Raw genomic sequence first — 17,149 nt, 5'->3', positions numbered from 1 at the left:
CAGCCCTTTTCCCAGCTTTTGACCCTGAACAGTGATATACAGGAAGGAACAAAGTTGGAGAGCTATCATGGTGAAGCCCTTTTAAATAAATCACTACAGAAGAAATACTGCAACTGCACGGGAATGTAATCTCGGATGATGGTCATAAACTCAGCTTTGTTTGAAAATGGATGGCATGAGGGAGGAACCATTAAGAAGTAAATGATTATAAATTCTGCCTTAAACGTAGTATTTGTAGTCATTCTGGTTATATATATATATATATATATATATATATATATATATATATATATATATATTTTTTTTTTTTAAAAGAGTCTTTAAAAAAAATCCTTTGGTTTAATATTTCATGTCCAGGTCCAGCGTAATGGGCCTTTGTCTTCTCCTATCTCTTGAAATTTTCCATATAAAATTGAGAACAGCCTGAAATCCCCAAACACTTGGGGATTAAAAAGGAAGATGACGAAGATGAAGACGTTGAAGCTGTTTCCACTTGCTCCAAAGCGTTTCGTAGTTTCTATTTGTGCCCATGGCAGCCACACAATGTCCACTGCTTTGATCCCCAGATCTCAGTCTCTAGTTGCTCCAACCCCAAGCTTCTCACTCTCTTGTTTTCTGAAGATGTTGTTATTGCTTCACAGCATCTCTTAATTCTAGCACATTTAACACCAACTCCTTGGTGTGTTTTCACATCTTATCCCACTCAGTGTATATACATATATTATCTACTGACTTCACCAAGAGGCCAAATTGTAATATCTTTTTACCAAAGTGGCTTGGCTTGAAACCGCAGGCATCCAAAGGTGAACGTGTACATGCATTTGATCCCTGTTTCTGTTATCACCTTTTCAGTGACTAACATTTCAAAACTTATCTGTGGCTGGCAGGGCATGTTTCAGTTTTGTCAGAGCCCGGATATAGATTGTGTGGTTTTCTGATGATATATCTCCATAAGATTTGTGGAATGCTAAAGATGGAGTTGTCAACACTACTTTATGGCACCTTGGTGCATGTCAGAAAATGAAAATATTTTCAGAAGTGATAGCACTATTTTGACTGACGACATGTTCCTTTAAAACAAAGACTTATTTAAATAAAAAAAAATTTCAAGGAAAGAAACCAAAATAAGACATTTTGCGTTAGCAAGATGATTTATCTGTTGTCTGTAGTCTCGTGAACAAGAGAAAGGAAGACTAAAAAATTAAGTTGATAACATTTTTAAGCTATTTTGGATTTGCAGTTTTCACTAACCAGAACTCATCTGGAATTTGACTACTCTATTTAAGTTTTTATTCACTAAATATTCTCCTCTGAAAGTAAACAACAGATATTACCAGAATATGATGAACAAAATGAAAAAAATGTACATAATTACATACTTTTAAATAAAATGAAATGTAAGATAGGTATAAGCCTTAAGATTTTGATAATATTGTTCCAAATCTGTTTTTTTTTTTTTTTTTGGTGAATACTGATAAGGAATTATAGTCTATTTTTCTCTTATTGTGTTTTTCCCACATAAAGGATTATTCACCAATATGGCACCATTTTTGAATTAGAAGTTTCCTTTAATTTCTCAACTTATCTTTAGCTGTTTTGGAGCTTACTAAAGTTGAATTATCTCCGAGACAACATTAATTCCACACAGCAACATTATTTGATTTAAAAAACTTCATTAAAAATTTAAAAATTGGGCTGGGGTTGTAGCTCAGTGGTAGAGCTCAGTGATAGAGCACTGGGTTCAATCCTCAGCACCACATAAATAAATAAAATAAAGGTATTGTGTCCATCTACAACTTAAAAAAACTGTTTTAAAAATTTAAAACTCTAGGTAGCTAAGCTGAATTTTGGTAAAAGAGGTCATTTAAGTCACTGTCCTTAAGCTAGATAAGCCCTGTCTTTTTCTGTTTAAAGATTAATCTGACCATCTATCACAATTTAGTTTCTGCTATTCATAGAACTTTTAAATAAGATCAGTGTGAATGTGTCTGCTTGGCTTGTCCAGTGAAACTAGAGCATGTCATCCTTCTTCCTGTCGGCAATAGCAGGACCCTTGCTTAGCAAATTAACTCTCCTCTACACACACTCAGAATGTGACTCACAACTACATTTGGTGATCATATGTGACATGATGAATACATGCTAAACAACTTGTAGTTATCACAAACACAGATTCAAAGTCATTCTCCCCTCTGACATGCCAATCTTTGAAAATAATGTTGTGTAATAAGTTCACGTAAAATTACCAAATGTCCAAAATAACCCTCCCTGGGTTTAGTTCAAATTAAAATTAAACTCCATATAATTGTGGGACAGAGGGAAGTAGAGTTGCAGACATTGCCATTTCCAGAGTGCCCTGTCCCTTCAGAGTGCTGTGCTTGCTCAGCTGAGGGGCATTCCTGTTTTATTTTCACGGGGTGGTATTCAGTTAGCTTTCAATGCATGTCACAGGTGTTTGTCTCAGCTGATCAGTGTTGGCTTTGTGCTAGGCCAGGCCTGACTCAAGGGTTATCTTATATTTTGATAGACAAGATGTAATGTTCTGTTTTTCTTGTTACCAGATTTTTTTAATTACACATTGTGAATGATACTAAGGAAAAATAAAGATAGATTTATGCAATTATAAGCAGGATCTTGAAACTAATAATGCTAGTATAAATTTTAAAGTCTTTTCTACTGCTCTCCTAAACTCTTAGTTTTTTTTAATCATTTGAACTGTCACCTTTTCTCCTGCCTTGCTTTTTAGGACAATGATCTCTTTAAGATTGGGAATTGCTTCCCATACATCTTAACTTCCTTGTGCCATGATTTATTTAACTCATATATCTACTGATTTGTTTTGAATCATTATCTTCAGTACCACAAAGTTTGTGCCACAGCCTGATGGCCACCACCTTCAATGCTGGTGCCCAGACTCTAACATCCCTAGTTTATTTTGTCCTCTGTCACTAGACTGGTGCTACCATTGATTTTCTTGTGTGTTTAACTTGAGGTCCAGGACTGGGAAGTTATAGAAAGATTGATTGTTATACACTCATGGAGGAAAGGAATCAGTTAATGAAATTAAAGAATAGAATTGGGATGGAAGAGTGTATTGACTAAGACAAAGCCACTCATCCTGAAAGAGCTGGAGCATACACAGGTCTTATGTAGTTAAAACATAAGACAAGAGAAGTCACACACAGCACAGAATTAAGTGTGAGTAGGCTAGAATAAAAGGAATGTATTAATTAAGTGTGAGTAGGCTAGAATAAAAGGAATGTATTAATTAAGTGTGAGTAGGCTAGAATAAAAGGAACGTATTAAGATGGCTTTGGGGGGCTTTTTTTTCCTTTTTGCAGTACTAGGTATCAAACAAGACCTCACAAGGGAGGGCAGCAAACTACCTTAGAGCAAGACCCCCACTTCTGATAGATAGGCTGACATGAACTCAGGCAATCCAGGTGGCTGTCCTCTCACCTAACTGGCTGCTCCTTGTGGGTCTTCTTTGTTGTTTCCACTTTCTCTTCCTGACATCCAGAATCTCAGGGGTTTTTTTTTTTTTTTTTTTTTTTTTGTGTGTGTGTGTGTGTGTGTTTGCTGGGGATTGAACCCAGGGCCTTGTGCATGCAAGGCAAGCACTCTACCAAGTGAGCTATATCCCCAGCCCAAGAATCTCAGTTTTTAAACCTTCGCCTCATCCTACTTCACACATCCTCATAATCAGTTCCATCAATTTGAATGTCATCTACATACTGTCAACTCCTGAATTTTTATTGCCAACCCAGAGCACTTTCCTAATTTGGGTACCCAGTTGTTTATTCAACATCTTTCTTTGTGTGTCTAATAGTACCTCAAAGCTATAAAAAATACTTCCAAATTGAAATTTTGGTTTCCCACCTCTAAAAACTCTTCCTCCAATCACTTAATAGAAATTCCATTCTCTTAGTTGCTAAGATGAAAAAAAAAAACTTTGTACCCTGACTACCTTCTCTTTTTCGCTCTTCTTCTGCATCTAACCCACCAGCAATTCTACCTACTCTTCTTTCAAAATATATCCAGAATCTGACCACTTCCCGTCACTCCTATTGTCACCATCCTGAGCCAACCTACCATTAAAACAACATCCTAATTGACATTTTGACCCTTGTCCCTTACTTTCACATTGAACCAGTGTTGCTCTTAGGTCACGTTCCTTTTTTGCTCAAATTCTCTCATGGCTTCCCATCTTTCCTCAGAAAAGCCTAGGCCGTCACCATAGCTTCACTGATCTTACCTAATCATGGTTTCTTTACTCATCTATAATTCTGTCTGGTTCACTCCATCCCAGCTGTTCACGTTGGTCTCCTTGCTCTCCTGGAGTATGCCAAGCTCAATCCCACTGCAAGAACTTGGCATGTGCTATTCCCTTGTCCTGGAAATTTACTCCCATATATACCTACATGGTTTGCAACCTCACCTCATTCTGGTTTCTTCTTGAATGTCACCTCATTAGAGGTTTCCTTGACCCTCCTGTGTAAATTGTCTCCTAGACCTGTATCTCCCTTAGGGCTTCATGATCATCAAGCCCTTATACCACCTATCTCATAAAATATTTGTTTGCTTGTTTAGTATAATTGTTTAATAAATGTCTGTTGAATGAATGAATGATGAGAGTGAATAGACAAGTTTTTAGGTAGACAGAAGAATTTGCATTGGGAAGTGCTGGAACATACATGGTGTTGGAAAGTCAGAACAGACTTAGATGGTGGAAAAACTTTATTATTAGAGAGAAGAATATGGATTTTATTCTATAAGTAATGTGTAACCACTAAAACTATTCATCTACTTGATAAATACAGAATTTGGGGATGAGCAATCTGGTGATACTATATAGAGTGGATTTTGAAATTGGAGATTTTTTCAGTAATTCAATCTATAGTCCCCATAGCCAAAGACATAAATATAGACCTTAGGTGAAACTAACTATAAACTGAAAAGTACTTTTCATTTCAAATAACTATATTTCTGAAAATAGGAAAAGAATGTCTGTATTACTGAAATCATGCTAAGGTCCAATCTGTAGGTTTGGAAAGTATCTACTTGGCCACAGATAACCAGAGTGAGAAGTGAAAAATCTCACTTAGAAATCCAGAGATATTGTCTCTCCAGTGTTCAAAACAGCTATATTTCTAGAAGTAAGAGTCTACTTTCCAGTCTCTTCCTGAACAGTTGCCTGAGGTGCATTGGCTGGTATTTCTCATCTGTACCAGATAGAGCAGCCAGAGATCTTTGAAATAAAAGGTGGGACCTTGAGGATGAGAGAAGTGGAAGGATAAACAGTAATGAGCATTGCCTGGGGCTGATGGTTCTACTGAAAAGACAGTCAAGAGGGTCATTACTCATGGGGTCCCACAGTCCTTGAGCAAGTGAGGAGGGCAGAGAAATGGACTTCAAGAATACCCTGTGCTTTTCTTCCTGGGTTCCATTGTTTTCCTGCAGTGACTGATTTACTCTTACAACATGCTCTCTTATTAAACTGAACCTCTGAGACTTTACCCATCTTGAGATTACATATCTGCTTTCTTCATTCAACTTTCTGTAGATCTAGAATGGCTTTCTTTCCTGACACTGGTTTTTAATAGCAGGTAAATCAGTTGCAGAAAGTTTGACCATTGGAACTAAACTGCATGTTTGAAAGAAGTTCTTATTTGAAAGAAATGCATCATGAGTGGGTATGAATGTAGTAAGGATTTTACAGATCATAATATTAAAAACTTTTGCAGGATCAGAACCCCTCTGCTGTTCTGATGCAGAGTAGTAGAATGCCTTCCTTCAGTGAGGCTTTTTGTGGTCTCTAACCCCATCCTTAGTGACCCTGTGCTGACTCAGATAATCAGCAAACCAACACATCAGTAACTGTAAAACATTTGGAAAATGTCTGGAAAAATCACTGTCACTGGTTCCCTATGAAATAGTCATTTTCAATGTGAATGATGCTAAGTACAGTCATCCCTAAGTGTCTGTAGGGGATTGGTTACAGAGACACCCTTGAAGACCAAAATCTGTGGATGCTTAGGTCTCTTATATAAAATGGCAGAATATTTACATACTATATAAGCACATCCTCCTATATATTTTAAAATTTCTCTATATTAATTTGGATACATACTATAATGAATATACTATGTGAATAGTTGTTATGCATATTGTTTAGGAAATAATGACAAGAAAAAAAACTGTATATTTTCAATACATATTTAGTTATTTTTCAAATATTTTTGTTCTATGATTCATTAAATTCATGCATATGGAACCCAGGGATCTGGCAGGCAGGCTGTGTTATGATTAAAAGGAAAGTTCATATGAGCTATATAGAACATGTTTGAATAGGTACAGATATTATCACGCTTAAGAAATGTTTTCCCTTACCAATTTGAATTGTGAAAAAATATATGCGAACTAAAAATCAAATGGTTATATGAGTTTTCAACCAGAGTCTCAAACAGAATTTTAATTCTCATGACCTACGAAAAGCCTGCTGTCATTGTCAGCATAGTGTTGCTCCATTTCCTACCTTGGAAATCAGGACTCATGAAGAAGGTAGTTTCAGGGGACACTGGTAGTGGCAAGAATCCAGATTTGGCAGACGATCTGCCAAAAGTTAAATTGCCTACTATGCTATTGTATAAGTTTCTCAACTCAATTAAAAGTTAGGACTTGGGCTGGGGATGTGGCTCATGCGGTAGAGCGCTCACCCCGCGTGCGGCCCGGGTTCGATCCTCAGCACCACATACCAACAAAGATGTTGTGTCCTCCGAGAACTAAAAAATAAAATATTAAAATTCTCTCTCTCTCTCTCTCTCTCTCTCTCTTTCTCTTAAAAAAAAGAATTAAAAAAAAAGTTAGGACTCTCAGTTGCCTATTTGCCTATCTGATAATAATGTTTGCCCCCACAAAATAGTTAGGGTGAACAATAAATAGCATGTATGAAAGGGCTTCATTAAGTATAAAGCACTGTACAAAAATAATCATGGTTTACTTCCTGTAGGTGATCATTACATTTAGTTTGGATTGCCTCAATGTAACATAGATATCAAGTTGGACATGAGAACCCTGTGGGAAAAAGTATCAAAGTCACATAAGTAACAAACTCCTTGGACCGCCTGATTAACCACCCTGAGACACTTAGTTCCTTCCCAAGTCTACCCTAGAGTACAAAGAAGGTAATCTATAGACTATATTTATATTGATTCTGCTTCAGTTAAATCGTTAATCAACTAAGCAAACATTTCAGAGCCTGTTATGTGTTGACACTGAATCAGGATAGAGATATTGCAATATACACAACAGAAATGGTCCCTGCTCCATTGGATCTAGCATTTGAGTGAAAAAAAAAATAAATAAGAATTATTCAAAATTGCAAGTATAGCCAGTACAAAGAAGGAAAAGTACCTGGTGTAATATGTTCAGATAAAATAATTTACCCTGGTCAAATAGGTAAAGAAGGATTCCTCAAGAAATGAACCATTTGACTGAGAGCTGAAATATGAGGGGGAGATGATAGGATGAAGAGGAAAAGTAGAGGATTTAAAAAAAATACCATACATAGGGAAGGAATTCAGCTCATTCATGAACCACTAGATTGTATGATAAGTAATTGCTGGAAGTCAACTGCTTTTGACTTACAAAATGGCATTTCATATAGTTCTACTTAATTAAAGTATGCTAATGTGGCCAGGAGGCAGAAAGCCACCATAGTCTTGGCCTAGGATTATGCTGGAAAAAATAGGAAGGGGCTGTTTATGGAAAACTTTGTAAGCCACACTAAGGCTCTTGGCTTGGTCTTGGTGTCAATAACAATGAGAAGTCTCTAAGATCTGCACTTGGTGAAATGCCTGGCTATAGTATAGGTGAGGGAGCAACGGGGTTTACACCTATTAGGGTGATACTGCAATTACTTAGGAAAAAAATGATGGTGGATTAAAGCCTCCCTACTCAGAAAGTGTGCCTGCAGACCAACACCACAAGCAAAACCCAAGTGCCTAATAGAAATGAAGACCTGCTAAATCAGAATCTGCATGTTTACCAAGCTTCCCAGGTGTGATAAAGTTCAGGTTTAGAGCACACCAGAGGTAGGTGGATAGTGAGATACAGTGGATGGATTCAAGATGTATTTAAAGGGTAAAGTCATGCATATTGGTGATAGATCAGATGTGGGAAAGGGTGAAGGAGAAGGGGAGAAGATGAGGCCTAAGTATGTATACTGGGGAATGACCAGGTTCAGAGGGAATGATTTTGAGCTGAGCATTGGGGTCAGAGGAGTTTGAAATAATTGCCTTGGGTGCTTGAGATTTTACTTACCACAGTAAGTATGCAAAGGTATAGTTTACAAATTATATATATTAGGTGAAACAGTTATATATAATCCTTGAAGTTAATTAAATGAGGAAAGTAGAATTTTAGTTTTGTTTTGTTTTTGGCTAATGAAAATGTCACTTTTCAACATTTACTTTAAAAATTAGTTATGTAAAATCTAAATATCTGAGGATTTTAAAATGAGAGATAAAATTTTCCTTCTACTTACTGAACATGTATTTTATATCACATATGACATTAAGATCATTTATTAAGTCCCACTGTGTGTCAGCAACTAAGGCAAATTGGCAGCCTTGTTCCAACCTTTAGTGGACAATCTCCTCAGTCAAATCTCAGGCATGTATAGTCGTCTGGCATGTAAGGCCTAGAACTCAGACCAACTCCAACTTAAGAATAACTTTTGGGGCTGGGGTTGTGGCTCAGTGGTAGAGCAATTGCCTGGCACGTGTGAGGCCCTGGGTTCAATCCTCAGCACTGCATATAAATAAATAAATAAATAAATAAATAAATAAGATAAAAGATCCATTTACAACTAAAAAATAATAAAAAAGTTACTCTTAATATATCAGCATCATCAACGACTCATCTCTCTCCCAAACTTTCCAAATACCAAAGTGGTTTGAAATATACTTTTGCAAATTACCTGCTTCTTATTTTGCTTCTCTATTTCATCATATCATTTTTGTTCACCTGTGAATAAAATTTGGTTGGTTAGACCCAGAGCAAAATAATTTACAGGAACACTGAATCATTTATCCAAATAGATACTTGATTTTACCTGAAATATTAAAGAACATTGCAAAAAAGAGAACAACACTAGGTCTGCTGAAGTACTTGTTCAGAATTGGGAGTAGTCCCTAGTAAGTTATAATTTCTAATTCTCAATATATGTTGTTCTCACCAGGTCATTCATTTTTTTATTTAACAAGAGCCTGCCCTGCTCAAACTACCACATCATAGCTGCAGGATGGTTCAGCTACTGGGTACAGACTTGGTGTAAAATGGTAAACTGTGTGTACACAGCATAATAATTAAGAGCTCAGACTCTGCAGTCAGAATGCCTAGGTTTGAATTCTGAGTCTAACATTTATGAGCTGTGTATCTTTGGGCAAGATGCTTATCTTCTCTGTCAGTTTCTCCATATATAAAATGGAAAAATATATAAGGTTGATATGAATAGCAAAAGACAGTATTTGTAAAGTGCTTTGAAGAATGACTAGCATAATATATATGCTTATTACAGAAAAATGTTAACTTCTTTTTGGGAGGCGGGTACTGGGAATTAAACTCACTGAACCACATCCCTAGCCCTATTTTGTATTTTTTAAGAGATGGGGCTCACTGAGTTGCTTAGCACCTCGCCTTTGCTGAGGCTGGCTTTGAACTTGCGATCCTCCAGCCTCAGCCTCTGGAGCCACTGGGATTACAGGTGTGAACCACTGTGCCCAGCCAGAAAAATGTTAACTTCTATGTTCGAATAAACACAGATTTTCAAAAGGTGTTATTAAAGGTTCTCAAAATAGAATTTTTCTATTATCTAAACATACTATCATCCTATGGACCTACAGTTATAAGTCAGAGAAAATATGGGAAAAATCTATAATCTCAAAAGGGTTAGAAAGCACTATCTCTGGACTCGAAAGAAGGTTCTGGGGAGAGTTTGGCCAATCTGGGTTTGAACCCACATGGAAATACATGAATCTGAATGCCTTATTAAATATGGGATAATGGAGATATCTGTGAATTACTGTGTTCAGGGTCTGTAGCAGTTTATTATATAGCTTGAGAGTCTCTTTTAAAATGAAGGTGAAATCATTCTGATGACGTACAGTATCATATGCATATACTCTTTTTATTTAGATACCACCATTACACAAATGCACATACAGCCTTCTCTGCTAATGGTATTTGTGCAGCATGCAGAAATTTTGAAAACAGCTTTTCTTCCAGGGTTACCACAATGTCCCATTTATTTTCTACTCAGGCTTGGGAAAGTCTACAAAGGAACATGCTAGGGATTTGTGCCAAAAGTAGCTCAACTTGACTTAAAAGTAAATGTATTTCTCCTGAACCTCCTTAAGCAAACTACCTTTTCGTATAGGTCTGTGGTCTTCAAGTGGAAATAGTGTTTAGGAGATTGTTCATGTTTTAAGTCACATGGGAAGTAAAATAGCTTCGATGAAAACATTTAGTGTAGAGGAATTTAAGATTTTCTTGTGAAGGAAGATTTTAATTGTACATGAAACAATAAATTCTTACCCCACAATGATGAGAAAATTTGCATGTTAAAAAATGGATTTACTTAAAAGTTTGGAAATGTTCCCTTACCATGCATTGTCAAGTCCTTCAGCAAAATTCTCAGGAATAACAATTTTTCTATTCATGAAGCCTTAAGTCATTTTAAGAATCTTTAAGGAACTCCTTCAACCTCAAATTTAAACATTTAAGGAGTAACATGTCAGTTTTAAATGTAATATCAACTATGTTCCAAGCTCTTTCACTCGATCAGTTTAGTCTAGAAGTGTTCATAGAATTCACTTGGGGCTTTTCCATGTGCTTTACTTTTGTGGTTTGTGTCTTATCACAGTTCTAGTCTCTACCTATCTTTCAAACATGTTTTAATTTATAAATTAAGACCAAGTCTACACTAGCAAATTGATGTTGAAAAGTACAGCACTTCTGGGGATAAGTTCAAAAGAAAATATTTTTCTGGTTACTAGATTTTACAAATTATTGACAAGTATTCTCTGACTGTCCAAGTTCTCAACTTTTGTTCATGTTTTGACTCAGACTTCACTAGACAAACCTGTTCTAAATCCTGGGATACTATGACAATTTCTCTCCATTTAAAATTCCTTATACTAAAACAAATGTTCTTGTATTTTCAGTAAATGTATATATTTCTTGTATTATTCTAAAAGCTACATTTACACAAAAGTACCTATGTAAAACTCTGGCTTATTTCAACTTTATTTTAAAAATACTAAAATATTCAGCTTATCAATATAGTATCAAGGTTAAAAATGTAATAACAAAAAAAATGTGCATATGCAGAATTACTTCGCTCATGTCCTAAACAACTTAATAATTATTATATTTTTAAAAAATATTTTTGTTTAGCCATATCTCAAGACAAATGGCTGATCTAACTTACTTTACGTCCATTTAATTTTAAAAGCTAGGTTCCCATTATTTGCCTTTTGAAAATGGAAATAAAAATGTCTTTTTGTTTTAACTTCTAACCCATAAACCAAAATTCTATAATTTTGCATTTATTTCAGTGAATTTTAGCTTCCAAGTAAAAGAGAAAGGAGATTCCTGAGTTCCAGGGGTTGGCCAGGCATTACCAGCTATTCCTTGTCTTAGTCCAGTTAATTCCCCAAATATTAATATTATTGGATGCACCTGGGTCCATGATGGATCCAAACAAAGGCAAGAATACTCCTTGATCTTGTGTGAATACAGATAAAAACAAGAATATTTCTGAAACACAGAGGTGACCAAATGTTCCACAGTCAGGGTTATGTGAGTGGTTGCTACTTCTTTACTCTTTATTGTCTTGCTTTCTCTAATCTTCTCTCCTGTTAGGTATGATTTATCAAGATGATTGATTATAAAAATTCCCCCACTTCCTTTCATTATGTGTCCAATCCAGAAAAGTCCTGCTTCTGTGAATTTTCCCCCAAATCACCACACAAACCTCAGTTCTCTAATACCCCTTTCCCAAGATGTTCACCACCACCCCGAGGGTGTGCATTCTCCCTCACGGCAATGAGCCAGTAAACTCAACCTGTTCTACTCCACGCATGTCTCTGGTAGTCTCAGTCTGGGAGCATAATAATTATGATCAGCCCACAGGCCCAAAACATGTTTTAAAACAGCTTCACATGACATAGAAAATATTTTCAGCACAATAATTTTTCTTTCATATAGTGTGGAGAAATTCCAAATTTTGTGTTAGAATTCTGATCAATTTATGGTTGTTCAATGAAAACTTGTATTTTTATAACTCCTTCTGAAAAAGAGAATCAGTTCCTTTTATCAGGCAGTTATTTTTACCTTTGTTGTGATCTCTGGGCTTTGCACCACAGACATGTGGGCAGAGATGAGAGTGAAGTTGAGACAAAATGGAAATTTGAGAGCTGTCTCCAGTATTCTTCAGGAGAAAAAGAATTGGCTACATTGTCATATTGTTTTGAGTTTCAAAAAAAAGTTATATATTGAAATATATTCAATTGATTTGAATTGATTTTTGTAACTTCTGATTAAAAAGTAATTTTCTAGCTTACTAGGACCTACCTGCCTCTTGCTCTTAAGCACCTCCATTTCATCAATAAACAAGCCATTCCCTTTCCTTTAGAGTGGTGTGCATGGCTTTCAAATGCAAACAGAGGTGGTGGGGTTAAAAGTCAAAGAAAGTGAAGTTTGTGCTCTGACACTTCGTCTTTGCAGCCTGGGGCAATGCTTCCTAAGAACACCTCACTATTGGAGAAGATAATGCTAAGTGAAGTTAGCCAATCCCCCCAAAACAAATGCAGAATGTTTTCTCTGATATAAGGAGGCTGATTCATAGTGGGGTAGGGATGGGGAGCATGGGAGGATTAGACAAATTCTAGATAGGGCAGAGGGTTTGGAGGGGAAGGGAGGGGGGGATGGGTTTAGAAATGATGGTGGAATGTGATGGACATCATTATCCAAAGTACATGTATGAAGACAGGAATTGGTGTGAATACACTTTGTATACAACCAGAGATATGAAAAGTTGTGCTCTATATGTGAATTATGAATTATAATGCACTCCACTGTCATATATAAACAAATTTTTAAAATAAAAATAAAAAGAACACCTCACTGGAGTACTCAGATAAAGCTACTGAGTCCACAAAGGCAATAAGAGGCACAGAGCAACTTCTCCTAGTCTGTGTCCTTTCACTGGGCTCAGGTTTCATTCTGTGTCAAGAGTCATACATCACACTCACCGGTGTCTCTGGAGCCAGCTGAGGAAAGTGCAGAAAAACTACTGTTAACAAGGGAGTAATTACATTCAGCCTAAATTAATTATTGGCCGCTCAGGACTGGTGAGAAGGGCCACACAGATGGCCTCTGACTCAGTTCCCACCTTGGAGGAAAGAAATATTCCAATGTGGTGCACATGACCGCATAAGATAACAAGAGGCAGGCCATTTCTGGTCTACTGGTCTTGAATTTACCATATTTGATAATATGACATGGGGCTTATTTGCCTTAACACTGTGGGTACATTGTACATTTTAGGGAAAACATGAATTATAGTCACTGGGGACGGAGGTCATTTCACGGCAGTCAGCATTAGGACCAGCAAAGTCAAGCCAGGGACTTTTAAAATGCAATTCAGTCGAAAGAACAGGTTATGGATCAGTGAGCAGGTGAAAGAAGGTGTTGGTGAGGAATTTAGATTAGCACAAAATTCAAACAGACCACAAGAAACAGGGAAGAGAGAAAGTCAGGCAACCTGAAGAGCAGGAAGCCATGGTCTCAGCAGGGTGCAGAGAGCCCTGGTAGCTGTGATACTAGGCTCCATATGGGCAAGGACTATGAATCCCATTTACTCTATGTCCTCTGAAGCCGTGGGTAGGCACACATGTCAGAGAGCTGTTGTTAAAATAATCAGCTACTATGGTTTGAATATGAGGTGTCTCCTAAAAGCTCCTGTGTTAATGAATTGTGAAAGTTGTAACCTAATCAGTCCTTTCAAGTTTGACTGGACTAAATGGGTGGTAATAATAGTCAGGCGAGGTGTGGTTAGAGGAGGTGGGTCACTGGGGCTGTGCCCCATAGGGCTTATCTTCCCTACTGCCCCTTACCTTCACTCTGATTTCTGGCCACCCTAAGCTGACCACTCCTCTGCCATTCCCTTCCTCCATGATGCTCTACTTTACCTTGGGCACAGAACAGTGAAGACAGCTGATAGGGAACCGAACCTCTGAAACTCTGAGCCAAAATAAACTTTCCTCCTCTAAGCTGCTCTTGTCATGTATTTAGGTCACAGTGACAAAAAGCTAACTAGCACATCAGTCAACTTAATTTTTATTCATTTGTGAAATACTCTTCTCTTGCTGGAGATTGACATAGAATTGATTCCGTTTGATAAAGATTTTTAGATTGCCTCCTATGTGCCTGGAAGTTTGGAAAATACATAAACCATACTCCTGTCCTCAGGGAATTTGAAGTGTAGTATCTGAGGCAGAATATAAATAGTAATTGTTGAGTGTAATAATAGAATTATGGAGATGATAAACAGGCAGAATAAAGCAATTACTGATTAAGTGTCCAAGAGGAGTATCCCAACAGTTTTAAAGTATAGATATGAGTCTATCAGATGGGAAAGTTGGGAAAAATCATAGTAGGAAGAAGAAACATGAATGAAGGCAAAGAGAAGTGAACAACATAGCAAGTCATGGAAGAGGTAGTTCATACTTGTGGAGAGACACTCATGGACAGATCAGAAAGGGCTTTGAATGCCAGTGTTAGGAGCTTTCCATGAATAGTTGGGCCCCATAGCAGGACTGAAACAGAGAAATCTCAGATTTATATTAATAAGACAATTCATCTAGCAGATAAATCAGAGAAGATTGGAGAAAGAAGGCAAGGAAATTGTAACTAAAGTATAGCACAAGATGCAAAGACACAAAATCAAGGCTGTGGCAAAAAAAAAAAAAAGAGCTATGCTTAAGAGATAATATGAGAGACAAGTAAGATTTGATGTTTAACTCAATATGGCCAGGGAGGGAAAAAATAAACACTGGAAAAAAAAAACACTTTGTGTTTCCATCTTGACAGAGTAGATGAATGTTGAATCACCAATGGGACTAAAGAAAATTGGGTGAAGGGTTGGGGGTTGTAGATAATGAGTTGTTAGGACATGTTGCATTTGACAAGTCCTGGAAATTGTTAGGAGGCAATTATATTTTCAGGCAAAGTCTATATTACGAAGCACAGTTTGGGGAGTTATGGCACAGGTAAAAATCAAGGGTGAGAGTAAGGACAGGATTGTCTAGGATGAGATATAAATTGGCAGGAGTTATTAAAAATAAATCCTGATGAATATTTAAATAATGGGTGAAGAAAGAAGAATCAGTGAATAAGACTAAAATGAAGCAGAAGTATGAGAAAAGCCAAAAAGGTGTGTTACATACCTAGGGAAGATAGAATTTCAAGGATGAAGGAGTGATGAAACTAACTTTGAAGGTAGAGAAATCAAGAACTGGATATGACCTAACATGTGAATCAAATAGAAGAAACTAGTAAGTGGAATAGGATTCAAGAGAGATTTCAAAGTTAAGGACCATTTTGAAAATATTAATATGCATAAGCTTATATTAATATGCAGAGTACACTTTTCTTTGAAAAAGCTAGACTGAAGAAGAAAATAGAGAAATAGGATGGTAATAAAAGGAGGATAAATCTTCATAGAAAACTTTTGGTTATAAAAACAAATAATCAAATCAATAAACAGGCAAATGAACAGACACTTCTCAAAAGAAGAAATATGAATGGACATTCACTATATAATGACTATGCATGTGTCCCCAGACATAGTTCTTTCCCTGGGTCTGATTTTATAAATGCTGGTGATAAAACAAAAGCAAAAACAAAAACAAACAAACAAACAACAACAAATAGAACAAAGAAGAAGAAATATAAACGGCCAACAAATATATGAAAATATGTTCAAGGTCTCCAGCAATTAGGGAATTGGAAATCAAAACTACACTGAGATTTCATCTCATTCCAGTCAGAATGTCAATCATCAAAATACAAATAATAATAAATGGTGGAGAGAATATGGAGGAAAAAAACCAAACCACTTTTACACTGTTTGTGGGTTGTAAATTAGTACAACCACTATAGAATTCTGTATGGAGGTTCTTCAAAAGATTAGGAATGGAACCACCATACGACAACTATGCCACTTCTCAGTATTTATCCTAAAGAATTAAAGTCTGCATACTATAGCAATACATGCATACCCTTGTTTATAGCAGTATAATTCACAAAAGCCAAACATTAGAACTAGCCTAGGCACATTCATCAATGAACGAATGGATAAAGAATATACGGCAGATGAATGGAATTTTATTCAGCCATAAAGAAGAATGAAATTATTTGCAGAAAAGGAGATGGAACTTGAAAACAGTACATTAAGTGAAATAAGCCAAACTTAGAAAGTCAAAAGTCATACGGTCTCTCTCACATGTGGAAGCTAGACAGACAAAAAGGGGAAAAAGGTGAGTGTGTGGGGGTAAGGATCTGATGAAAATTGAAGGAAGATCAGTAGAGTAGAGGAAAGGGACCAGGAAAAGGAAGGAAGTGTGGGAAAGAGACAATACTAGGGAATGATATTGGCCAAAATTTATTGTTCTTGTATGCATGTAGGAAGACATAGCAATGAGTCCCACCATTATGTACAACTATAACAATTATGTACAATAAAAATATGAAAAAAATAAAAATGTTACACAAATTAAAAAATAGAAATACTTTTGTTTCTTTTTGGGTGAAGGAGACCTCAACCTGTTTGAAAAGTGAAAACAAGACTATATAGAGGAACAGAAGAGAGGGATAAGAAAGCAATTTGGAGGAAAGGGGGTGAGAGATCATTGCTTTAAATACATGGAAGATGGTTTCTTTTCAGAATCTAGGAGTGATGGGATCAGGAGTGGGGAATGTTCAATGCACTTCTGTTTGATATCTTTGATAATATATTAATGTACATCATGACTAAACCAAGAAAATCTTAAAGGTGTTTTAATAATTATCATAATGTTCATAG

General features: G+C 36.4%; 1 pseudogene; it reads left to right on the top strand.

Annotated features, from left to right (window-relative positions):
• The first annotated feature begins 15,834 nt into the window (after positions 1-15,834).
• Positions 15,835-15,956, top strand: LOC114086998 (small nucleolar RNA SNORA72; annotated as a pseudogene).
• The last annotated feature ends 1,193 nt before the right edge of the window (positions 15,957-17,149 follow it).

Source organism: Marmota flaviventris, chromosome 6 (assembly GCF_047511675.1).
Source record: "Marmota flaviventris isolate mMarFla1 chromosome 6, mMarFla1.hap1, whole genome shotgun sequence".
Classification (NCBI taxonomy): domain Eukaryota; kingdom Metazoa; phylum Chordata; class Mammalia; order Rodentia; family Sciuridae; genus Marmota; species Marmota flaviventris.
Note: the sequence above shows the minus strand (reverse complement) of the source record. Positions and strands in the feature narration are given on the sequence as shown.